General features: G+C 46.2%; 1 protein-coding gene across 4 annotated transcripts in view; it reads left to right on the top strand.

Annotated features, from left to right (window-relative positions):
• Positions 1–25312, top strand: part of SLC39A11 (solute carrier family 39 member 11) — a 253490-nt gene that overhangs the window by 26290 nt on the left and 201888 nt on the right. The gene's annotated exons all lie outside the window — the stretch shown is intronic.

The following is a 25312-nucleotide window of genomic DNA, read 5'->3' as shown; positions in this document are numbered from 1 at the left end:
CCTCCCTTGGGAAGGTTAGAAAGTTAGAAACTCCCTTATAACTGGAAGCTTTGTCCTTATATCTAGCCTAACTCTCCCTTGCTGCAGATGAAGCCCAGTACTCCTTGTGCTACCTTCAGTGGACACGGAGAACAATTGATCAGAGTCCTCTTTGTAGCAGCCTTTCATATATCTGAGAACTATGAGGTCCCCTTCCCCGGAGTCTCCTTTTCTCAAGACTAAACATGCCCCTTTTTTTCTTTCCCTTTCCTCCCAGCTGCCATTTTTTCGTTTTGCCGTTTTTGTTGCCCTCCTCTGGACTTTCTCCAGTATGTCACCATCTTTGCCCAGACCTGGGCACAGCACAGCCTCTGAGGCCTCCCCAGCACCCAGTAGAGCGGGACAGTTACCTCCCACGTCTAAAGTATACAGCTCCTGGATGGGCCTGTCCAGCAGCAGTGGGGATGTAAGGGCAGCTGACTGCACTGGCCTTTGGCTTGGTTTAGAGTTGGGGCTTACCTCAGACTGTTCCCCATGGTATTTGGGGATCCCCATGGTGGATTTTGCATGGCTTCAGGGTTTTGCTATGAAAGCTGTGCTCAGCTTGTTGCAGTGTCACCAACCCTCACTGTTCAAAAATCCTGAAGCAACCCTCAAAAGAATTATGAGATTTTTGAACCCCACCTCACCCCCCTTGCATCCTGTTTTCTGAGCCTTTAGGGTATGTTTGAGTCACACTTTCAAGCTTTTCTCGGCAATCATCAGGCTAGGAACTTTCTTTTTTTAAAGGATGATAATTTTGTTTTGTAACATGACTCCAGGAGCTGGAGCTTTAAAGCACTGACTACTGGGAGATTCATGAGAGGTGGAAACGCTGCCCTTGTTAAACCTTCTTTAGCTGCTGCAAGTGAAAAGGATGAACTGCAGTAACCAACAGGGCCTGGTGATAAAAACATTGATTTCCTTGGCATTGCTAGCTGTCTAGAAGAGCTCTTCAAAAGATCCAAGGTGGCTGTGTGTTCGATAGTAATGTCAGGCAACAAAGCATCAGGAGTGTTGATGTTACTCTGTGTTTTGGCTAATAAAGTTAGATGGATTTTTTTTCTTAACCTCATATTAGTTTCCGTTCTGGCAGAAGCCAGATACTAATCAGTTTCTGTGGGAGATTTAATGAAACTGCATTTCCCTGGGTTTCTCTGTCAGTATCTGTGCTGAACATGGCTTTAGGCCACACACATAAAAGTGTCGGCTCTTTCCTTTTTTTATGTTTTGTTTCTTTAACTGGCAGTGGTTTCCAAACAGTCCAGGTGCGACCTTTGTTTCAATCCTGAGATGTAATTTGCAGCATTGCCAACACCAGTCATTCAAAAATCGTGACTCAATCTCATGGTTTTTGGGGAGACTAACTTAAAAAATCAGAGTGATTGTCTATTTTGTCTGCTGGTGAAGGACCATTTAGGGCAGCGTTTCTCATACTGAGGTCACTGCTTGTGTAGGTTAAGCCCCTGGTGGGCCGGACTGGTTTGTTTACCTGCCCTGTCTGCAGGTGCGGCAGATCACGGCTCCCGCTGGCTGTGGTTCGCTGCTCCAGGCCCATGGGAGCTGCTGGAAGCAGCGCGGGTCGAGGGACTTACTGTCCGCCCCTTCCAGCAGCCCCCATTGGCCTGCAGCAGTGAACCACGGCCAGTGGGAGCTGTGATCGGCCAGACCTGCAGACGGGGCAGGTAAACAAACCGGCCTGGCCCACCAGGGGGTTTCGCTACACAGGCGGTGACCCCAGTTTGAGAAACACTGATTTAGGGTCAGGTTTTCAAGACTTTCTCTGCAACTACAAGGGCAGGAAACTGTAAATGACAGCTGAGTCTGTCATATGATCACATGACTGCAGGAGCTGGGGCTTTAAGAATAACACAAAATATTAACAACAATTCTTGGAAAATTGCAAGAATTGGTAACTCTGATAGCTAACGAATGCTTCTCCCTCCTCTATCAAATTCTTTTTCCCCCTTCCCATTTTGGCACAATTGAATACGTGAATTTTTTTTTTTTTAATCTCTTATACAAGAGTCTATAGTACTAAGCTCAGTTCTAGGATGTACTGTAAATAGGAAGGAATGGTGGTCTTGTGGTTAAGGTCCTGGGCTGGATTCAGGTGATCTAGGCACTATTCATCACTTTGCCACTGACTCCCTGTATGACTGTGGGCAAGTCACTTAATTTTTCTCTGCCTCGATTTCCCCATCTGTAAATTGGTGCATCTAAAAAACTTTGATAGATAAACAAAAATAAAGGCTGCAGTAGTCTGGCGCTCCATGAGCCCCTCTACGGTAATGTGGGAATTCTTTAAACTTCCATTTGTTGCTTAGTTCCTCTCAGAATTTGGAAGATGAAAGTCACCAGATTGTCGTGTATTTGAGTGGAAGGAGCATTGTCCTGGGGTGTAAATAACATGAGGTTAGGCATGTCCTGGTGTCAGGGGCATGTAAAGCAACCCAGCCCAAGAGCCAGCTTTGTCACGCAACCAAATGAATGCAATCAGCTCTCTATTGTGGTTCAAGTTGTGTGAAGGTTATCGTCTTCAAACACCTCTTTGTTTCACTTAGACCCAAGTTTAAAAAGAAAAGTATCTTGCCTGTATTGGTGTTTGCAATAATTGCCTGTCATTATAAGGGACCGTCTAATATATTTGATCAGCTGCCGGTAGCTCCCAGCAGAGAAAGTAAACAGTTCTGCCACGCAACCCGCTTCTAACCAATATCTCTAATATTTTTCTCTGCCTATTGGGAAGAAGCCTACGTTGCCTGTGTCTGCAGGGTGGGGTGGGAGGAGGCAGGGTACAGGACTGCATGGGAAATGGTGGGCTAGGAAAGAGATGACAGGAGGAGTGGACAGTGCAAAGTGATCAAGTTAGAGATGTTCCCCGATTGCTGCTGGGTTAATCCATCTGGCGCTGTTGCTCTCTCACTTCCAAGCCAAGGTTTGGTCCTCAAAAAGGGAAAAAATCTTTCCCCATTATTCCATGCTGCTGTTTAAGAGGCTCCCCTTTCTAGAGAGGTTTTGAGTTGAACCCAGTTAAAATAACATCAGGAGCTGGACTGACTTTTGGCTTCCACTCCATGCATCTGATGACGTGGGTTCTAGCCCACAAAAGCTTATGCCCAGATAAATTTGTTAGTCTCTGAGGTGCCACAGGGACTCCTTGTTTTTGCTGATACAGACTAACACGGCTGCCCCTCTGAAACCTGAGTTTTGGCTTGTAGTTGATGCCTTATCGAGATCTACTTCAATCAGAGGAGCAGGTGGGTTCTTCCACGCTCTTCCCTTGGAGTTCACTTGAGAGGGAGTGTTAATATCTTAGCTTAAAGAGTAGTAATCCTGCAAGGGTCTGATGACACTTGTTCCATTTGCCTAATACTCACTCTTCGGGGATAAGAGAAGGATTCTCTCCACTTCTCTTCCTCCCATTCTACCAAGTAGGGAATGGAATACCCCCAACACAGCAGTAGTGTGCTTTGTTGTTTCTGATTTATACTGTGGTAGTGCCTAGTAGCCCCAGTCATGGAGTGCTGTCAAAGTTCCTTCCCCACTCTGAACTTTAGGGTAGAGATGTGGGGACCTGCATGGACATTTCTAGGCTTAATTACCCGCTTAGATCTGGTATCGCTGCCATCCCCCCCAAGCACTACTTTTCTTCCCTGGGTAGTCTTGAGAGACTTCACCAACTTCCTGGTGAACACAGATCCAAACCCCTTGGATCTTAAAACAAGGAGAAATTAACCATCCCCCCCTCCTTTCTCCCACTAACTCCTGGTGGATCCAGTTCCAACCCCCTTGGATCTAAAAACAAGGAAAAAATCAATCAGGTATTAAGAAAAAGGCTTTTAATTAAAGAAAAGAAAGGTCCTCTGGGAGAGATTAGCATACCAGCTTTACTTCACAGACAACAGATTCCAAACACAGAGGAGTTTCCCCCTGGGCAACCAAATTCTAATACACTCAAGATACCCAAAATTTGATAATTCCCTTAATAGGTCCAAGAACAATTACCAAAAAAATAAACATAAACTATTTATTTTCTAAAACTTACTGCTCTGATAAGAGGCTGGTTCCTTGATCTTTTTCACTCCGGCTGAAACTCTAAACAAAGGAAAACTTCCGTCCTTCCTTTTGAAACATCTTGTTCCCCCATTGGTTCCTCTGGTCAGGTGTTAGCTAGGCTAGGTGAACTTCTTAACCTTTTACAGATAAAAGAGGCATTAACCCATAACTATCTGTCTATGACAAGTGCGGTGCTAGGAGCTGTACAAACCCATAACAAAAAACAGTCCCTATCCCAAAGAATCTGCAGTCAAAGCAATGCCCTCATCCCACTCATGCTAGAATAAAAAATGCTAAATGCACCAGGAGTTACTGGAACGGTGCGTGTAAAAAGGAGGGATAATACCCAGGCTGAACTGCCTCTGAAGTCAGTGGGGTTGTGTGTGGGCTTAGAGGTTTCCCCATGTCTTTTCTTCCAGGATTGAGGCCTTCGATTGCTTTGTGGGTAGCACAGCCTAGCAAAGAGACTTGGTGGCGGTGGGGGGGATGTCATGAGAGGGACGTGGGGAGTGACTCACTTTAACAATGTATATAACTATAGTATTCTGATAAAAAATGCCTCTTCTACCTTTTTAAACTTAATGGGCCAATGACATTTCTGAAGTAACTGCCTTGGATTGGAATGGCTTGACATGGGGGTGAATTTGACTCAGTGCCTTTCCCATCGTTTGGATTAAAACCTCTCACAAGCAGAGCTTTAGTCATTAACGCTCAAGCACCTGTCAGGCTTAAGTTCTTGTAATTTACTCCAGGCTCCTCAAATCCTTGGGTGAATCAGTTGAAGGGAAAAGGAGATTGATGAAGAAAGCAGCACACTTCCTGAGGGTATGGCTACACTTCGAATTTCAAAGCGCTGCCGCAGGAGCGCTTTGAAGTGTGAGTGTGGTCAGAGCGGCAGCGCTGGGAGAGAGCTCTCCCAGCGCTGCATGTAAACCACATCCTTTACGGGTGCAGCGCTGGGAGGAGCGCTGCCACCCTGATTACACTGACGCTTTACAGCGCTGTATCTTGCAGCGCTCGGGGGGTGTTTTTTCACACCCTTAGGCTCGAAACTTGCAGCACTGTAAAGTGTGAGTGTAGCCAAGGCCTCAGTGAGGTCTCTCTTGGAGAAAGGACCCAGAGGGGAATACAAAGGGATGTTAATACACACCATCATTATGAAAGGAGATGGTGATGGATAAGGAATTCCTGGGGTTTTTTTTAGTGGACTGTTCTCTATATAATGATGACTTTGCTTTGATGTGCTTGATGCTTCTCCCTAGCTGCTTTGGGGTGTAGCAACTCTTCCCCCTTTTCAGGCAGTTCACAGAGGATGATGCGCTTACTAAAGATACCGAAGGAAGTGTTTGTGTTCCCCAGTGGAGCCCTGTGGAACAAAGTGGCTAATGGGGCTGAACAGTTTGTCATTAGGTTCTTCACAAAGGGAAGGATCTAATCCATTAGATTTCTAATTTGGAAGATTTAAATCATCTGTTCTTTCATTAGTTGGGTTCACTGAGGGTGAGACTCTGGTTTGGGTGTGTTTCCTATTGAGTACAGGTGATAACACACCTGGAGGTGAACCGGGCAATGAGATGCTGTTGGGAGGAGTTCCAGAGAATGAGCCAAGTGTGCTCAATGTAAGCCAGGAGGAGCTATGCTGCAATTGCATATAAGGACCTCGACATTTCGAAATGACTTGGATGGAACTGGACAAGCGTGTCTCCATCTGCTGCAGTGGCGCAAACTGCAGTATGGCACATGCCCAGTTAAAGAAGGCCACGTTCTAGTTCCCTGTAGGATATTCTGCCAGTTCTGAGCAAATAATGTCTGTTTTTATACTTCCCTTCCACCAGCATCGGTGACACTTAAACGGGCTCTTTTTTTTTTTTTTTTTTTTTTTTTTGAAGGAGTTGGGTACCAGAAGCTGCTATGGAAATCAATGGGAGCTCTGGGTGATGAAGCTCAAGAAGTTTATATTTAGCTGACTAAAGTTAGGCACCTAGATTTGTTAACTTGGCCCCTGCGTTGCTAACATTGTACAGATATAGCTGCTGACAGCCGAGGGCCAAAGACACAGAAGTCCAGGGTTGTGTAGGATAGTGATAAGTTTGGCGCTCGACTGGACTCCTTTCTTGCTGGCACTCTGAACTGTCCGCTTCTGCAAGGAAAAAAGCTTGGATGAGTCTCCCCCTCTCTGCCACGAACTTTCATGCCCCATGCTTTGGTAAGTACCATTCAAAGGGTTCCAAGAGCATTAGTCTTGTTTTAGGCCATGTCCGCACGATGAGTGAGGGGTGTGATTCCTAGCTCGCGTAGAAGTGCTCGTGCAAGTGTAAATAGTAGTGTCGCACGGGCAGCGGCAGTGCAAGCCTGGCTAAGCTGCGCGCAGTCCTAACCTGCCTGAACCCTGTGGGTTTGCAATTGCTACTTGTGCTGCTATAGCTACGCTCCTCAAGCTAGCGTGAGTATGTCTGCCTGCACTAGGAATTATACTCCTTGCTCGCAGGATTCTGTGGTATAGGGGGAAGAAATGAGAGAACCCTTTCCCCAGGGCTGTTGTAATTCTCTATCATATGGAACCAGAAACAGTGTCAAGACGTGGGTTTATTGGGAATAGGAAGGAGATCAGGGAACGTGAGCCTTCTCCCTCTCGTCTGGTACTCTGTTGCACACCATCCATACAGCGATGCTTGTATAGTGTGCTCGGATTGGCTTTTTTTGTTTTTAGGAAAGGCTGCCAGTATTTGACGGACAGCGTAGTATGTGTGAGCATCCTGCCTGCGAGGAGATTTATCTGGCTCAGAGCATCCCTCTTCCTTGTTTTTTCAAAGCGCCTGTGTTTAGCATAGCAATCTGAAGAAAACCCCTATCTTTCCCTTCTGCTGCTCCCCGTAAGAGCACTGGTTGGGTTGCAGAGACAAAACCACTGTGTGGTGGAAACTGGAGCATTTGTCTGAAATGTTTGTCAATCCTTGCCTCTGCAAAGGATGGAGGAGGGGGTATATTAAAGCTGTTTGCTGATGTTGTTTGAATAGCTGCCAGATTACTCCCTCTCCTGGTTTGAAGGAGGTGTATACGGAGACAGTATTGGCAAGGGGATAGGGTACTGCCCTGGGACTCAAGACCTGGGTTCTGTTCCCGATTTGGCTGGCTAACCCTGGGCATGTCACCTGTCCCTGACAGTTTTTCTTCCTGACCCTTTGTCTGTCCTATCTGTGTGGACAGTAAGCCGTTTGGGACAGGGCTGTCTCTTAATATAAATTTATGCAGAATGAGTCCGTGATTTTAGCTGGGACTTCTAGGCACTGCTGCAGAACAAATATTTGTGTTCTGGCTGAATGGACTGTCCCTGTATTTGCTCTTTTACCTGAATGGACAAGACGTCCCCCCACCAGCCCTGGAGGTGGCTCGAGCTGTTTCAGGTTCAAGGAGGTGGGTGTAACCTCTGACCAAGTAGCAAAAGTGCAAATGGTGGAGGACAACGCCACTGCCTGCAGCAAATGTTCTGGACTAGTGCATTTGGCAGGCTGTAATAGACAGAAGCTGCCTTTGGCAGTACTACAGTGATTTGTAATTATACATAAATATCTAACAGTGAATTAGTGATGATTTGTTATTTGAGCGTAACACTGGATTGGAGGTAACAAAACAATGGGTGACTACTGCAGTGGTCTAGATTCTAATCTGGGTGTGACTGACAGCAAAATCCGGCTCTGTGAGAGTTGTATTTAAACTACCTATTGATCACACGCAATCCTGACTTCTCAAAATTGCTCTTTCCACTGTAAATCTAACACTGTTCTTGAGTTTAAGGCAGGTCTTCACTGGCAACATTCAAGCGCTGCCTCGGCAGTTCTTTAACGTGGCTTGTGTAGTCGGGGCAGAGCGCTGGGAGAGAGCTCTTCCACCTCCACGAGGAGTGTGGCTCCCAGCGCTGGTGCACTGTTTACACTGGCACTTTACAGTGCTGAAACTCGCAGCATATTTGTCACACGCATCTTCATGGATCATGCGCTTTCTGCAGTGGGCTGCTAATTGGTTTTCTGAGGACTGAGTAACTCTGGACCAAGCCGGTTGGAAGTGTGCTGACCACACCCCCTTTCTGCTGTTACATCTAATGTAAAGCAGAGACCAGTTGTTAAACATGCATCGAGCTTGTCTCTGATGTTTTAAACAGCCTTCAGAAATATGATGGGGGGAGGTGAGGCGGAGGAAACTTGTCACATTCCTGTCATTGGCACCAGGAAAAGATCAAGATGCGGTTTTTATATCACTAGACCTGATCAGAGAGAGAGAGAGAGAGATGAAACTGACTCCAGCATGTAGTGATATTTTGTGCACTTCCCTGCAACTGACACCAGCTTTTCAAGTGTGTGCTGGAGTGGAGGTATTTTCAGAAGACAGCTTCACAATGCACAAGGAGAAAGTGGGAAAAGATTAATTGAGGGTGGGGGATTCAATGTGAGTCAGAGCTCACTCTCTGCATTCTTGAGTTCCCCCTCATTTCTCCCCCCCGTCCCTCCCACGCTGAAATCAATAAAAAGCAGCCCTTCCACTTTTGTGCATGGAAGCACAGATTCTGCTCCGATTAACTGAATAGCAGAAACCTTTCTGGGGAGCTTAGTCGGGGAAACTGTCATCAGGAAATGCTGCAAAACCTTCCTCTTTGGAAAGGCCTCGTCCCTCAAAAAGGAAACTCTGTTGAAACCATCTTTTAGCCTAATTGACCCTTGAAACAAATCAGCCTCGCTAGATTTACTTAATTTATATTTTTTTAGATAAAACCCCACCCCAAGCAGAGGTTTTACCCTGAAAGGAAAGAAGCGCCAGATGTTCCATGGTGTCCATTAGGACGTCTCTATTGCTATTGATTTTATGTGGCAGGTGCTCAGACACCATGGTGACGGGCAGCAGTGTAAAACTCTAATGTGGATAAATAAGAAATTTTCCACCATTGCTTTCTTTACAGCTTGACTTGCAGTACAATCATTAAAATACATACAACAAGCTCTATAGCCAAGAGGTGCAGAGGGCCAGCATAGGGACCTAGATCTTAATTGGTCTTGGATGGTGTTGTGCTGTTCCCTTCTGCAGAGAGGTACATTTTTCCCATGGTGCATGCTCTACAGATACTGGGTAACCAGCACGTCAGGCATGGTTCCTCAGAACGGCTACAACACACACTACCCAAAATTAAACTGCAAAATAATCACCTAAATCAATATGCAGAATCCACTGCAAACCGTAAAGAAGTTAATGGAAACCTGTTGATTTCTGTTTGGCCCCAGATGCCCATTGAAATGTTTTTACAGCTTGGGGTTTTCATTTAAAATTCCTATGAAAAGTTGTATGGGTTTATTTTTTTAAGCCTTGCCCTTTGAAGCCAAAACATTGTATCCCTAAATCTGAAAGTGAAAGGAGCTAGAAACATAAATGAAATTGACTTTGATTTTTCCTTCTCAAACTTAAGACATGCAAATAAATTGACTCTGTAGAGTTCTCTGCCTCTAGTAACTGATAGTGTTCTTAGTAATGTAGGTAAAGTAATACTTGCTTCCAGCGTGTGATTGTTGTTAAGCTGACTGCTCCTTTAATTAGTGTCTCTATGTTGATATTATCCATTAAACACTGCGAAAGCGGTTGCATCTGAAGTCCAAAGGTAAACAGAAGTGATACCCTGAAATTCTGAGCCTTAAATCCCGTTCTGCAGCATTTCGTGGTTATTTATGTATCAGAGGGGTAGCCGTGTTAGTCTGGATCTGTAAAAGCAGCAAACAATCCTGTGGCACCTTATAGAGTAATAGACGTTTAGGAACATGAGCTTTCGTGGGTGCATCCGACGAAGTGGGTATTCACCCACGAAAGCTCTTGCTCCTAAACGTCTGTTAGTCTATAAGGTGCCACAGGACTCTTTGATGCTTATTTATATACACACTGGCTAGACTGCCAGAAAATGAAGTCTATATAGGAATCCCCTGCGTTGTTTTAGAAATGGTTATTGAAGTTTTATGGGTGGGAAGAAGTAAAAAGTGTTTATCCCCCCAAGCCTGCAGCCAGTGAACCCAAATTTAATTCCACTTCTTGCAGTCAGCTCAGTCCTCCTTATCACAGTAAGTGCAAAGTTTTTCCATTATTACTTTCTATTTTACTATGCATTTGCCATCATGATAAAGGGCTTATTTCCCTGCAGCTCAGCCTGATTACTTCACCACCTCCCCCTTCTTTTTATCATAAGAGTTTTTCTGCTCTGTAGCACAGGCCTTTGCTGGCTGTGAAATTCAATTATTGTTGGGGGCTTGTCACAGAAATTGTAAAGGCGATGTTTGGAGAAGTTTCTGGATTGATTCGGTTCTCTTAACGCGCCTAACCGAGGCTGAGTGACCAGGCCATGAGGAAAATACCCTTTATAAAGAATAATTTTGGGTAGGTATCAGACATCATCTTCTGATTTTCTTTTCCTTTCTCTGCAGGTAAGATTGGATATGAACAGAATATCCTTTGCTGCTTAGGATTTCACTCGGAGGTTTCCATGTCCCCAGTGGGCGCTGGGGTGGTGCTGCATGCAGATAGGAGAGCACTTGTTCTCTGGGGTCTGCACTGGCTACCCTTTCAGTTCAGAGAGCGAGTCGGGGAGATGGCTGAGGTCAAGAACCTCTCAAAATCAGACTGGGGGCATTTCAGGTTGGGCACTCAGTATCAGTGGCACCTAACTGGCTTTGCAAGCCAAGCCAAGCCAAGCCATGATGATCTGAAGTGGAACCCAAGAATCCTTTGCTTGTAGTAACTGCGCTGCATGTCTGGCCACTGAAGGTACTGGCTTGCTTAGGACCTGATCCAAAGCTCAGTGAGGTGGATGGGAGTCAGTGTTCACATGGTGGCCTACACATGGTAAGGAATCGACTCTCCGAAGGGGGCTGTTCGGTGCTGAGCTCTGTTTTAGGTGATTTACAGGACTAACCTGGCTATTTCAAGTGGCAAGGTTCTGTTTATCCACTGGCAAGCAGAGCCCTCCAGACGAGCTGAGCTTTTCTTTGATCCTATGCTGCATGCGAATTCACAAACAGGTGCTAGGCCCAAATTAACACATCTGCCGTGAAACGGAAACCTGCCATTAAAATGAAAAGAGTGAGTAAGATTGCAAGCCCCGGGTGTTTGAACATGTCAACGAAAGGAAAATTGATTTTATGTAGCTCACCAAAAATATATCTCTCTTAAAAAAAGCAGCACAATGACAACTCGTTATCGGAGTAAACTCTGAATCACTTAGCAGATTCATCTGATGTGCTGTCTAGGTTGAAGACTTATTATAAAGAGCTGCCATTTATGCAAATGTTACACTTTTCGATTGTACAATAATCTCTTTGGGGCGAGGGTTGACTTATATTGTGGTAGCACCTTGAGGCCTCAGCCCCATTGTGCTCGGGGCTGTATACATGGAGGAAGGATAGTCCAGTGGTTAGGGTGCTGGCCTGGGACCCCAGAGGCCTGGGACTCCAGAGACCTGGGTTTGCTTTGCCATAAATGTTCGGTTACTTTCAGCAAATTGCTTAATCCCCCTGTCTCTCAGTTCCCTCATCTGTGAATTGGGAATAATCCTGACCTACTGACCAGGGCCTTTGGGTGGATAAATACATCAGAAATGTTGAGGTGCTCAGGTAATACAATCCTGGGGCCATTAAGCCAGCCCCTGCCCTGGCGAGCTGATGGATGAGAAAGGGGTCTCCAGATGGGGAGAATAGCGAGGGAACATTGAGACAATTGATGGCGGCATGATAAGCAGTGCCTGCAGCATGCTTCCTGTGCCCTCCACCCCCATTGTGGAGTTTTTTGTGTATTTGCATCTTGTGCAGCACAAGGAATGTCACTGGTGGTTTAATAACATTTTACAGTCGTTTTGCTAATTAAGCCGCGTACCTTACGTAGAACAAGAATATTGGTCCTACTTCGTATCCCGCGGGAGCAATTCTCTACACCCGTTGAAGATGCTTGGAGTCTCACTGAGGTTTATTGGATGTGCTTGACTGGCGAGGCAGCAGGAAGAGACAGGAACTGCGTAGCTGTTTTATACACGGTGCTGGTTGGATTTTATTTAGAATGCTGAGCAATGCTCTCTATGCTCAGAGAAGTTGATTTGCAGCATACAGTGATAGCTATAAGGCCTCAGAGATTTCCCTTCGAGAGCACTCTGACTTGAGTCTGCCTACGGGTTTCTCTTAAACCCTTCCACGGGCTGGAAACTGAGGCTAGACAAATACAGACTCTGAATGAGGTGCATGGTTTTTAACAGTGTGATGGTAACTAACCACTGGAATCACTTACCTTGGGATGGGATGAATTGTCCCTCATGGGAGATTTTAAAATCAAGATTGGATGTTTTTCTAAAGATGTGCTTTAGTTCAAACTGGACTGAATCCAGGGAGGTCGTATGGTCCGTGTCAGCTAGGATGTCAGACTAGATGAGCACAACAGTCTCTCTAGTGTGTGGTAGAGCAGAGAATCTAACCCAGATTTCCTGTGTCCCAAGAGCATCCTTCCAACATGTGAACTGGGCTTGCTTTAAATACAGTTCTAAATGGCGTAGCCTCCTTTGATTCTTGCGTAGACGTGACGTGCTTCACTTACTTCCATCTGCCTTTGCCTAGTACCCAGTGCAAGGGAATGAAGAGAGATTTGACAGTTGCAATTAAGAAAAACCTGAGGATGATGGCAGCATTTTATCTAAACTGTGTCAGTCCTATCTGATTTCGCTGCATGCTTTGAACCAGTTTAGACCTTAGTAGATCTTTAGAGGCATATGTTAAACACACTTCTCTTGGCCCATTGCCGAGACCTGTCTGTCACTTCACCTTCCGGAACTCTAGTGCAAAAGACACAAGCCACAGAGTAATGGCCTGATTTGCACGTGGCTTCTTCTTGAACATAAATCGGGACTTAAACGCTGGCAGAATGTGCTTGTGACAGACTTGCAGGCCAGGGCTCTTAATGACAAGTTGAACCAGGCATGACTAGATCATGATAGAAACGGGGCAGAAGGCCCCATCAGGAAATAGCAGGTGCTGTGAACCAGGTGCATAAGCCAGTACATAGGTTTATTCAGGGCAGAATCTCGGGAACCCAAATTAAGATGAACAGAAAAGTAGGTAATTTCCTCCTCAGAGCCTTATCTCCTCCCACTGTTCCAAGACTAGTCCTCTTAAATAGGGTTAGTGGTAATGCGCCTGGTTCTCCTTTCACTGACATTGGTACAATCCAATGTAAGTCCACTTGTGTTGCTGGAGTCTTACCAGTGTAAAGCTGGTGGAGGGGAGAGGAGAATTGGACCTGTAATTCTTACCGTGTTTGAGTTGAGGGTGCGAAACCTGACTGAGGATAGCTCGACCTCGAAGGGATTCAGCATGGGTGGAGCAGACATTCCCAGGATTGTTAGAAGCACCGTGAAGAATTTATGGAAGTACAATATCCAGGAGAAGGAGAGAAGCTCCCGTTTTTGAAGCAGGAGCAAGAGTGAGCTTTTGACAATGTACTACTGCAGTGACTGTTCGTTGTGCCAGATGACTGGTCACCTCGATGTCGTATGGATGTCAGAGACACAGCTGATCTCTTCTTCCTTTAGTAGACATGTGTAACCCGCATGTGTAACTGATGCTAATAAGAGTTAGGGACGTGTCATCCCTTGCTGGAGTTTAATGCTGCCCATAAAGGTCAGTGAGTGCTTAGGGGAGGGGACAGGAGACCTGGGTTTTCTTCTCGCTGTGGCGCTTTGGACTAGTCATAGCCGCAGTTTCACCATCTCCAAATGGAGATAGCATTCGTTTAACTCACAGGGAAGTTGAAAGGCTTAATTTCTGGGCTCTGGTGTCCCTGGGTGAATGGGGCTATAGACGTACAAAATGTTACCAACGCCAAGAAATTAAATACTGTGCACTGAGCATGTGGTTTGTGAGATATCTGGAAGTCTGGAGAGGGAATAAACCCCCTAGCCCCCAGAAATAAATTTGATGTTGGCTTTGCTCTCTAGAGGCCACGCTGCTGCCCATGGCCATTGATATTTCGTAATATAGCCGTGCAGGCTGTGGGGACGGGAAGATGGGAATGGCTGTCAAACGAATGTTGGTCACTCTCAATGCATTGCCGTCTGTCTTCCAGAGAGCCGATGCGAGCAGCTTTGATCAAGCTGTTCGTGTGTTGCTAATCGTGATTCTCAGGGAAGATAACATTTAAAATTAAAATGTTAGGTAATTGAGTGGTGCTGACACGGCTCAGCTCTCCGCTTCTGAGGGCTGGTCGATAACCAACTAGTTAAACTGCTTTACTTGTGCTTCTCCGCGTCATGGCTCACCCAGGCTTCCGCTCTGCAGTATTTATTCCCCACTGGGACTTCAACTACACATGGATTAAATTGTGCTGAGAACAGTTTTCATCCTAAAGGATCCCAGACCACTCTGACTATATGCACATTGCAAGGTATACACCTCTGATGTGGAGTTGTGGCTTGTGGATTAAAATCAACTGTGATAGCTGTTTAATGGCTGTAAGGTCCTGTGAAGTGAAACCATATATATGCTGACAGGTTTACTAGCTGTGGGAATGGTAGGTCCATCTTTAGCGTCTGTGTCCCTACAGCCCGTGCACTGCAGCACAGTTTGCAGGTAGGCATCCTTCATGCAGAAGAGATGCCAGTTTATTGGGAAACATCAGTGCAATGCATCTGGGTGGTTGGGTCCTTCTGCTGACGACCTATGAATAGGCATTGGAACCTTTTGCAGGGTGATTGCCATATCCAATACGCATACACGGGGGCCTCTCCGTCCAAGACCTGAGCTCCCCCTGACCAAAGTGTCAGGCCCTCATCCAGGATAGTCGGTGGAGTTAATGAGTTACACGTGCTGCAGCGACTCAGCTGGAAACGATCACTTTATCCACTACTGTTGTGCAGCCCCATGTGGAGGGTACCGCAGCTGCTGTCCGGGCAGCCCAGGAACGCTCCCCATAGTTCAGGGGAGGAAGTAAGACAGGGGTTCGGCATGCGCTGGGGGAATGGAGGCACACTGCACACAGTTATCCAAGGTACCAGAGACCAGTTCACTGAGACTGACACGCCTACTCTTGCGTGGGAAGTAGTGTGAAGGAGTCTGTACCGAGGCTGGAAAAAACACTAGCAGTTACACACCAGGGTTTATCCTGCGCTGTCAGGAAGATGAGTCACTTCTGTAGCCCGCTAAAGCTTATGCTGAAATAAACGTGTTAGTCTCTAAGGTGCCTCAAGTATTCCTGTTCTTTTGGCGGATACAGACTGAAACGGCCGCTCCTCTGAAATCTGACTCCTGGCTTCTGTCATTCTACTGGACTCCTAGTGGCTGAAGCTGGTAAGGCCCTTCTGAAAGCTGGCCCTCTCCAGACTCCCGGCTGAGGTTTGGGCATTGGCCATGTGCAGACTAGGGAAGCTTGCACGTAGTTACACCGGGGCAACCCCCCTACTGTAGGCACTGCACCACGTGTCACTGATGCAACATACAAGGGTGCAAATTTCCCTAAATTAGACCAGTTCTTGATGGACAGATTGGAGTGTCTCAATAGCACCTAGGTTTACCTGGAGAGCTATGTGAGTCAATGTGATCTCGATTTAGCTCATGGATCTGACGACTGTGACATTTGTGTGACTGCTTTTGTCTTTCTCCAGTTCAAAGCATTTATGGTATCATACCATTGAGCAAGAGCCTGGGTCCTAGTTCTTTTTTCTCCCCCATTAATTTAATCTCCCTTGTTAGCAAATGATTACAGAGAAATATTGTGTAATAATGAGCTGTTAATCGAACTTCTGTTTGCTTTCTTTTTTATCCGGGTGCAGCAAAAAGCTGTGCATAATAAAGGAGCTATAAAAATACATGTTGCTATGTTACAAGTCTGAGGGGGGAGGGGAGGTAGCCACCCTCCGACTTTATGAGGCATGCAGAGAAAATGTTCTTCATTAATACCAGCCAAACGCTTATAGGGTTTATTGCAAACAATTACAGTCTGGAATTGTCTGTTATTATGGTGCCAAATGGATGCCACAAACCTTTATGTTGTGTATTGCTGAACAAACCACATTCTGTAGCTGTGGTGGCGCTTGGATCCGTCCCTATGAAAATGCCTATAAATATCTAACTCCTGTGCCACCTTAGGACAGGGCAGGTTTTCCTCCTAGAACAGATGGAGTTATATATCTTGTGGGTGGTAGCCGACCCTCCATCCCCATGTGTTCTAAGATCTCTTTAAAGTTTACTTACATTCTTGGTCTGTTTTGGATCAACTATTCTGTTGTCTCAGGAGGGCAATGTGCAGCTTCTCAGAGAATTAGCTCTTTGAAAACTGCCTGGAGCCATTTTTCAAGCAGCAACTAAATGCAATGGCTGTATTTCATGGTATCTTGGAGCTTCCTGGGGCGCAAAGGGTTGGGAGAAAACGACAAGCTTACTAATGACACTGCAATTCTTGATGAAATATTTGTTTCGTAGGGTCTTTGATTGGTACAAAACGTAGCATTTGCCTTTCTAAATGGATTGGGAGTTGCTGACAGATGGTGTGAGACATGAACGAAAAAGTAACTGGCTTTCTTTGAGGTGTGAGCACTCACAATTCCCGACATTCTTGCATGGAAAGTGTTGCAGCTACAAAAGGTCGTTTTGGCGTAACCCCCACCGTTTTAGAATATCTAAAGGGGCTGGAGGGATCGTGTGTGGAATTGCCTTTATTCCTGATCCTTCGTGCCCTGGAGTACTGCGCTCTGTTGTAGCCACTGTTCACAAGGCCCTCCTGCTTGAATTATTTACAGGTTTCCTTTCAGTTACGCTGTCCCCAGTTGGAGACGTTCGCAGATGTCTTGCCACATCCTGTGGTGGCCAGATGTGGGAGTGGGAGCTGGTTACATGTTGCAAGATAGGGCTAACCATAAGCCGGTGGGGTTGGAATCAGTTGTGGGGAAAACCCATTTCTGGTTTACATACAGATGATGTGCCCCACGCAATGCTAGTGGGTTTTGCTTTAGGGGCAGACATGGGCTCTTTCTGAGCAAGGAAGTTGCTGGCTGCTTGTTTCTGACCGGGGAACAGGACTTTGTGTGCACATGTTCATAAATAACCAAAAATGTCCCGGACTCGCAGCATCGATTTCTCCTCTTAGCAGAAACCCGAGCCTGCCAGGCCATGGATGTTGGCGAACAGCTCGGGCCGGAGAGGCAGCCGTAACTTTGTGTTAATGTGCAAGTGGCCTGTTCTGATGTTGGGATGTAACTCGTGACAGTCTGGTGTGCGGCCTGTCGTGAAAATCTTTCCCCTTTCCTTTTTATTTCTATAGATTAATAGAATCTGAGCATGGCATCTCTGCATGAACCCTTTCAAAGCAAGGCTGGGTTCTCATGCAGCTAAACCACATCGCATGCTTCAGCCTCAGGAGGCCAGTAGAATTAATGCAATGCATCAGCCACGTGAAATGCCAGCGCTGGCTTTGCGGCTGGGCTGAGAAAAGTGCCTTGAGGAGACAACAGTAATAAAACACAAGCAAGATCTGCTCTGAAAGGAAATTGGACATTTGGGGCCAGTGGCAGAGTCGCTTTCCTCTTAGAAAACTGTTAGAAGCCTAGAGATTCTTCAGCTCTCTCTTCCTTTTACTGGGGAAAAGGGAGTGTTAAACTCCATGGATGGATGGCGAGCCTCTGCGGGAGGTTGACTAATCTGTTTGTAGCGGGGCAGTAGGCTTGTCTCTGGGCATGTAGAGCTCAGATTTGGAAAGAAACTTGATGTCAGGGGTCAGCAAAGCAAGGACGTCACTCATGAGTTTTAAGTGAAACATCGATTGCTTCTGGAGCACCATTCACCTGTCTTGCGTGTCAGCATTTGTCAGCTTGCATGGCGGTTTTGCTACTCCGGGAATTAGCAGGTCCACAGGCCGTGCTGGGAATTCAGTTGCCAGCACTAGGGAGAATCTGACTGATTTCTCTCAGACTGAGCTGACTGAGGTTTCTTCATTAACCAAGGCTCAGCCCTCATCTAGGTCCTTTGCCGACCGACAATGAGTGGAGAGTCTTTCTGAGTCGTCTCTTTGGGTAAAAGCCTTCTGCCTCTTTCTGCTGCCGTTTCTTCAAATATCTCCATTTCCCACTGTTTGCTTGAGTAGCATACGCTGCCTAATGTGCTAGAAGCTGCTTCAGCAAGCAGCCCTTTGGGTGCCGCAGTTAGTGTTCAGCGTGCTGTCATTGCCGTGGGCCCACGAACAAGTGCCGACTAGAAAGGGAAAGACCGTTTGCAAGTCTAACATTTATACTGCAACAGCAATCAAAGAATAACAGTGAGCTCCTGGCAGCTGTTGGTTCCCCATTGTTCTTCCTCTTCTGGATTTTCAGCGGGTGAATAACTTCCATCTCGTGTCCGTTCGACCCACGTGGAATGGATTTGTGGGTCAGTTCTGCTCACCATGGACCAATGTCCCACTGCCACCAGGTAGCACAACAGCGTGCTGGCAAGCCCAGACTGGGTTCCTGCGGCACTTTAATTGTAGCTGCACTCCTGGATTAGCAGGGTCAGTTTGTCCCTAGAAATCCAGCTCATGGCCCCAAGACGGGGGGTTGCCTGTTGCATGCAAAACGCCTGTACTTCCACACCAAGCAAGGGACATAAAAGGCAATAGGAGGTTATTGAAATGTCTTAGGAGCAAGAGAAAGATGAAGGAAAGTGTAGGTCCTGTACTAAGTAGGGAAGGAGAGCTAATAACTGACATCAAGAAGGCTGGGAATGGGTGACAGAGGATGGAGCGCTTTGACGATGACCTGTTCTGTTCATTCCCCCTGAAGCATCTGGCATTGGCCACTGGTAGAAGACATTATACTGGGCTAGAGGGACCCTTGGTCTGCCCCAGTATGGCCATTCATAAAGCTAAGATGTTTAATGCCTATTTTGCTTCAGTCTTCACTAAAAAGGTTAATTATGATCAGATACTCAACACAGTTAATATTAACAACAAGGGTAAAGGCATGTAAGCCAAAATCGGAAAAGAACGGGATAAAGAAAACTTAGACGTTTGATGTATTCAAGTTGGCAGGCCCTGATGGGATTCATCCTAGAATAATTAAGAAACAAGCTGAAACAATCTCTGAACTGTTAGCAATTGTCTTCAAAAACGTGTGGAGAACTGGCGAGGTCCCGGAGGACTGGAGACACGCAAACATAGTAGCTATCTTTTAAGAAGGGAATGAAGAGGACCCAGGGAATTATAGACCAGTCAGCCTAACTTCGGTACCTGAAAAGATACTGGAACAAATTATGAAACAATCTGTTTATAAGACCCTAGAGGATAACAGGATTATAAGGAATAACTGGCACAGATTTATGAAGAACAAGTCATGGCAAAACAACCTAATTTCCTTCTCTGTCAAGGGTTACTGGCCTAGCAGATCAAGGGGAAGCAGTAAACGTGATATATTGTGATTTGAGTCAGGCTTTTGACACAGTCCCATGTGACATTCTCATACGCAAACTAGGGAAATGTGGTCTGGATGAAATTACTGTAAGGTGGGTGCACAACTGGTTGAAAGACTATACTCAAAGAGTAGTTACCAGTGATTTGCTGTCCAACTGCGAGGGTGTATCTAGTGGGGTTCCACATGGGTCAGTCCTGGGTCTGGTATTGGTCAATATTTTCCTTAATGACTTGGATAACAGAGTAAAGAATATGCTTGTAAAATTAGTGGATAGTGCACCAAGCAGGGAGAGGTTGCAAGCACTGGGAGGACAGGTTCAGAATTCAAAATGATCTTGACAAATTAGAGAATTGGTCAGAAATCAACAAGATGAAATTCAATAAAGACCAGTGCAAAGTCCTGCATTTAGGAAGGAAAAAAATCAAACGCACAGCTGCAAAATGGGGAATATTTGGCTAGGTGGTGACATTACTGAAAAGGATCTGGGGGTTGTAGTGGCCTACAAATTGAATAGAAGTCAACAATGTGATGCAGTTGCAAAAAAGGCTAATATCTTTCTGTATTAACAGGAGTTTCATATTTAAGACATGAGAGATAATTGTTCCGCTCTGTGTGGCAGTGGTGAGGCCTCAGTTGCAGTACTGTGTCCAATTCTGGACACCATGCTTTAGGAAACAGGTGAACACACTGGAGAGGGTCCAGAGGAGAGCAACAAAAAAACGACAGAAGGGTTAGAAAACCCGACATTTGAGGAAAGGTTTAAAAAAATCTTGGACCTCTTTTGTCTTGAGAAAACAGGACCAAAGCAGGACTTGAGAAGAGCCTTCAAATAATGTGATGGTCTGTTACAAAGAGGATTGTGATCAGTTGTCCTCCATGTCCACTGAAGGTGGGACAAGACGTAAAGGGTTTTATCTGCAGCAAGGGGGATTTAGTTTAAATAATAGCAAATCCTTTCTAATGACACAGATAGTTAAGCTTTGGAACAGACTGCCAAGGGAGGCTGTGGTATCTCTGCTATTGGAACTTTGTAAGGATAGGCTGGATAAACATCTGTCAGGGATGGACTAGGTCTGCTTGGCCCTGCCTCAGTGCAGGGAGATGGACTTGGCTGACTTTTCAAGGGTCCTTCTAGCCCTACATTTCTGAGATTCTGTTATTCTAGAAGAGGATTGTGAGACTGAGAGAGCTTGGCTTGTTTAGCCTAGCGAAACGAGGGCTGAACGGGGATGTGATTGCTCTCTCTAAATCCATCCGGGAGCGAGGGGTGAGCAGCCTGCCGGGAAAAGGGCGATTTAAGCTAAAGGACAATGTTGGCATAAGAACAAATCCATATAAACTGGCCATGAATTAAATTAGGTTTCTGACGTTCAGAGGAGTAAAGTTCTGCAACAGCCTCCCAGTAAGAGCAGTGAGGACAAACAACCCACCTAGTTTTGAGATGCAGGTTGATAAGCTTGTGAACAGGATGAGATGACAGGGTTAGTCTGTGGTAACAGGGGACTGGACTCAAGGACCCAGGAGCTCTCTTCCCGTCCCATGTTAAAGGAGGCACAGCCATGGTCGGATTTGGGACTCTGGTCCTCCAGGGGTTAAGATGTTGTATGCCCCAGCAACCTCCAGATTGCCTGTTTGGGTGATGGCAGATGTGGATTAGTTTTAAGAGGGAGCACAAGAAATCATTCAACACAGGGGTGATTAAAGGCTTCTGTTTGCAATTACAAGAATTATGATTTAGTAAAGTAGCCCAGAATTAGCAGTGAATAAAATGTACTCGCAAGAATATTACATTAGTTACAGATAAACTGATCCAGGCTTGCTTAATGTTCACTTAGGCTTCCCTGTTTTCAGTTATTAGATACAAGTTTTGGCATCTTGTCAGTGGGCAGATAACGCAGCTGGCATCAATAACAATGAGGCTTGATCAATGAGCTTGATGATTTCCAAGCTGTTCACAAGACACTGCTGTAACAAATCCAGAGCTAAAAGCTGTTGTTGCGATCAGGCTGACCTTTCCCTTCCTCACAATTAATAGGAGCCACAGCAGTGGCAGTGTCACTGCAGCTTCTCATCTACCTTGGGCAAGACGGCTCAGCTGTGTTTCTGCATTCTGTAATGCAGAAGAGGCAAGGATGGAAGATTCTCAGTGTGAGCTATCTGAATACAAAGAGCCCCGCCCTGTACTCGAAGTGCCTGAGAGTCTTTTTTGCTCATATAGGGAGTAAACTGTCACTATATAAAACCATGGTACACCAACACCTAGAATACAGCATGCAGTTCTGGTCACCCCGTCTCGAAAAAAGATGCATTAGAATTGGGAAAAGTACAGAGAAGGGCCAGAAAAAAAAATTAGGGATATAGAACAGCTTCCATCTGAAGAGAGATTAAAAAGACTGGGACTGTTCAGCTTAGAAGAGAGACAACCAAAGAGGGTTAGTGTTATTTACTCTTTCATATAACAAGAACCAGGAGCCACTCAATGAAATTAATAGGCAGCATGTTTAAAACAAACATGAGGAAGTACTTTACACCAGTATCAGAGGGGTAGCCATGTTAGTCTGGATCTGTAAAAGCAGCAAAGAGTCCTATGGCATCTTGTAGACTAACAGATATTTTGGAGCATGAGCTTTCGTGGGTGAATACCCACTTCATTGGATGCATGTGGTGGAAATTTCCAGGGGCAAGTATATATATGCAAGCAAGAAGCAGGCTAGAGATAACGAGGTTAGTTCAATCAGGGAGGATGAGGCCCTCTTCTAGCAGCTGAGGTGTGAAAACCAAGGGAGGAGAAACTGGTTTTGTAGTTGGCAAGCCATTCACAGTCTTTGTTTAATCCTGAGCTGATGGTGTCAAATTTGCAGATGAACTGAAGTTCAGCAGTTTCTCTTTGAAGTCTGGTCCTGAAGTTTTTTTGCTGCAGGATGGTCACCTTAAGATCTGCTATTGTGTGGTCAGGGAGGTTGAAGTGTTCTCCTACAGGTTTTTGTATATTGCCGTTTACACCAGTGGTTCTCAAACTAGGGCCGCTGCTTGTCCAGGGAAAGCCCCTGGCGGGCCAGGCTGGTTTGTCTACCTGCTGCGTCTGCAGGTTCGGCCGATCATGGCACCCACTGGCTGTGGTTCACTGCTCCAGGCCACTGGGGGCTGTGGGAAGTGGTGCGGGCTGAGGGATGTGCTAGCTGCCCTTCCTGCAGCCCCCATTGGCCTGGAGCGGCGAACTGCAGCCAGTGGGAGCCGCCATCGGCCAAACCTGTGGATGTGGCAGGTAAACAAACCGGCCTGGCCCGGCCCGGCCCTCCGGGGGCTTTCCCTGAACAAGCGGCGACCCTAGTTTGAGAACCACTGCTTTCTTTACACAATACTCAGTTAACCTGTGGAACTTATTGCCAGGGGATATTGTGAAGGCCAAAGGTATAACTGGGTTCAAAAAAGAATTAGATAAGTTAATGGAGGATAGGTCCACCTATAGCTTTTAGTCAAGATGGTCATGGATATCATGCCATGCCCTTGGTGTCCTTAAGCCTCTGACTGCCAGAAGCTGGGCCCGGGCCATGAATTGCTCAATAACTACCCTGTTCTGTTCGTTCCCTCTGAATGCATCTGGCACCAGCCACTGTCGGAAGGCAGGATGCTGGCCTAGCTGGACCATTGGTCTGACCCAGCGTGGTCGCTCTTAAGATCAGCTCCAAAGGATGCACACTTGGAGCTTGTGCAGCACTGGTTTGCAAATGGAAGTTGATATTCTGCTCAGCGCCTTACTCGATTGGGCCCCTAAGGCACAGTTATGGAGCTGGTCTCTGGGAATCCATTTCTTTACTGCATCCAAGTGACCTCAGAATCAGGTCCTTTCACCTTCGCACTAAACTGTTTCCTGAGCTAATTGTGCCCACCTGACTTAATGTTAAGACTGAATTCTATTGAAGTTGGTTAGCGAGCACCACTGATGAATCTCTGCAGGAGTTCTCCCTGTGACTGTGAAAAGCATTTGGCTTCCAAAACTATCTTGGTGTGTGAAATTGATCTGATCTCTCCATGCTGCTGCTCTCCTCCTGCCCAATTCCACAGCTTCCATTTTGCTCGATCGATCTGGACTGCCAAAGGGGAGAGCATCCCGATGCAGTTTGGGGGAGAAGGAAAAAATACCCTCTGCGCTCCAGAGAAATGGCCTGTGGAATAAAACATTCTGGGCTGAGTTCCGCATATACGTGTTTGAATTTGAGATGTGTTACAGGCCTGATATAGGGTGAAGGCGAGGACTGGAAACCGGGTAGCTGTCTCACCTGAGGTGCATATCTGCATATGTGCTATTTCTCTTGCATTGAGTGAATTATTTTTTTTTTTTAGTACATAGGTGTTCTCCTCCTCCTTTGTATTTCATCTTCGCTCCTACTGCTGCTTTATTTGGTGGCTCTTTGAAACGTACAAGGATCGTTGTGATTGCTGCCTGTGATTGCGCATGTTCTGTTTTAGGTTTCATGAATCTGTGAATAATTTACTAACAAGGGAGAGGGGGGGAAAAACCCAGCCAAAACCCTGTAAGAAGCGCAGCTGTTTCAGTCGGCGATAGACCACGCTAACCTACCCCTCGTCAGCAAACCTGAAGGGAGCTGGCTTTTAAAGGGTGCTTCTGCAGACCTTGCCAGTCATCACTCGTCTGCTGTTACTGAGCTTTGAATGGAGAAAGTGCAAAACAAGATTCACCTAAACACTCAGACCCTTTAAATCTCCATCTGATGATGGAGCAGGCTTTCTGCTCTCATTATCTAAGGAGTGCTGTTAAGGTGATGGTATTGCATAATAGCATGTAGTTCTCTCACCCTCCTCCCATCCTGGATTTAAACCAAGTTTAACACACCTCGAAATGCGATATGTTACGGGAAAGAAATGGCAAGGCTGCGGTTATTGTTATTGGTTAGGGGAAGGAGAGTGGGGCTGGCATAACCATCCCTTGAAGACTGGGGCCATTGCTGTATGCACATAGCAGCGTACGACAGCAAGGAAAGCTAGTACGCACCCTAGAGAGAGAGCCGGAGGAAAAATCCTGGATCCAGCCCCCACATTTGGGTTGGGAGATTAGGGGAGCTCAGGGCTGTGTCTGTATTTATGAAGACCCTCATAAAACAAGGCAATTCCTTATTTGGAATGAGGTTGTACAGAATCTGCTTGGCACATAATTGGAAATTAGCAGTTGATAACAGAAGGCACTGTCCCTGCTGCTAGCCAGGGCCATCAGATTGCAGTGGCATAAGAGTGTTTGTAAGGGGCTTGCTCAGACCCAGTCAGCTGTAGGCTCTTGTGCTATGGTCGTGAATCAGTGGAAGTAGGTAGACAGAGAGCTGGAGAGACAGGCATATTGTCTGTGAGCTCTCCACAAGGCGTGCAGCCCCCAGGCTCTTAGCCTGCGGAACTCAGATTCAGAATGGGGCCCAGGAAGCGGGCTGTAATATCGGTTTTGTGAGTCTGTGGTGATGGGTTTCTCTCTGATGGCAGTAACTTTGAGTTTGAAGGAGATAGAGGGAGGCTGTAGTCAGTTTTACTCAGACTCAGGATGGGGGGAGGGATAACTCTGTGGTTTGAGCATTGGCCTGCTAAACCCAGGGTTGTGAGTTCAATCCTTGAGGGGGCCACTTAGGGATCTGGGGCAAAAATTAGTACTTGGTCAGGGACACAACCCCATAATCTGGGTGTCCCTAAATCTTTGACTGCCAGAAGCTGGGCAACAGAGGATGGATCACTCTGTGGTTTGAGCATTGGCCTGCTAAACCCAGGGTTGTGAGTTCAATCCTTGAGGGGGCCACT

Source organism: Chelonoidis abingdonii, chromosome 13 (genome assembly GCF_003597395.2).
Source record: "Chelonoidis abingdonii isolate Lonesome George chromosome 13, CheloAbing_2.0, whole genome shotgun sequence".
Taxonomy (NCBI): domain Eukaryota; kingdom Metazoa; phylum Chordata; order Testudines; family Testudinidae; genus Chelonoidis; species Chelonoidis abingdonii.
Note: the sequence above shows the minus strand (reverse complement) of the source record. Positions and strands in the feature narration are given on the sequence as shown.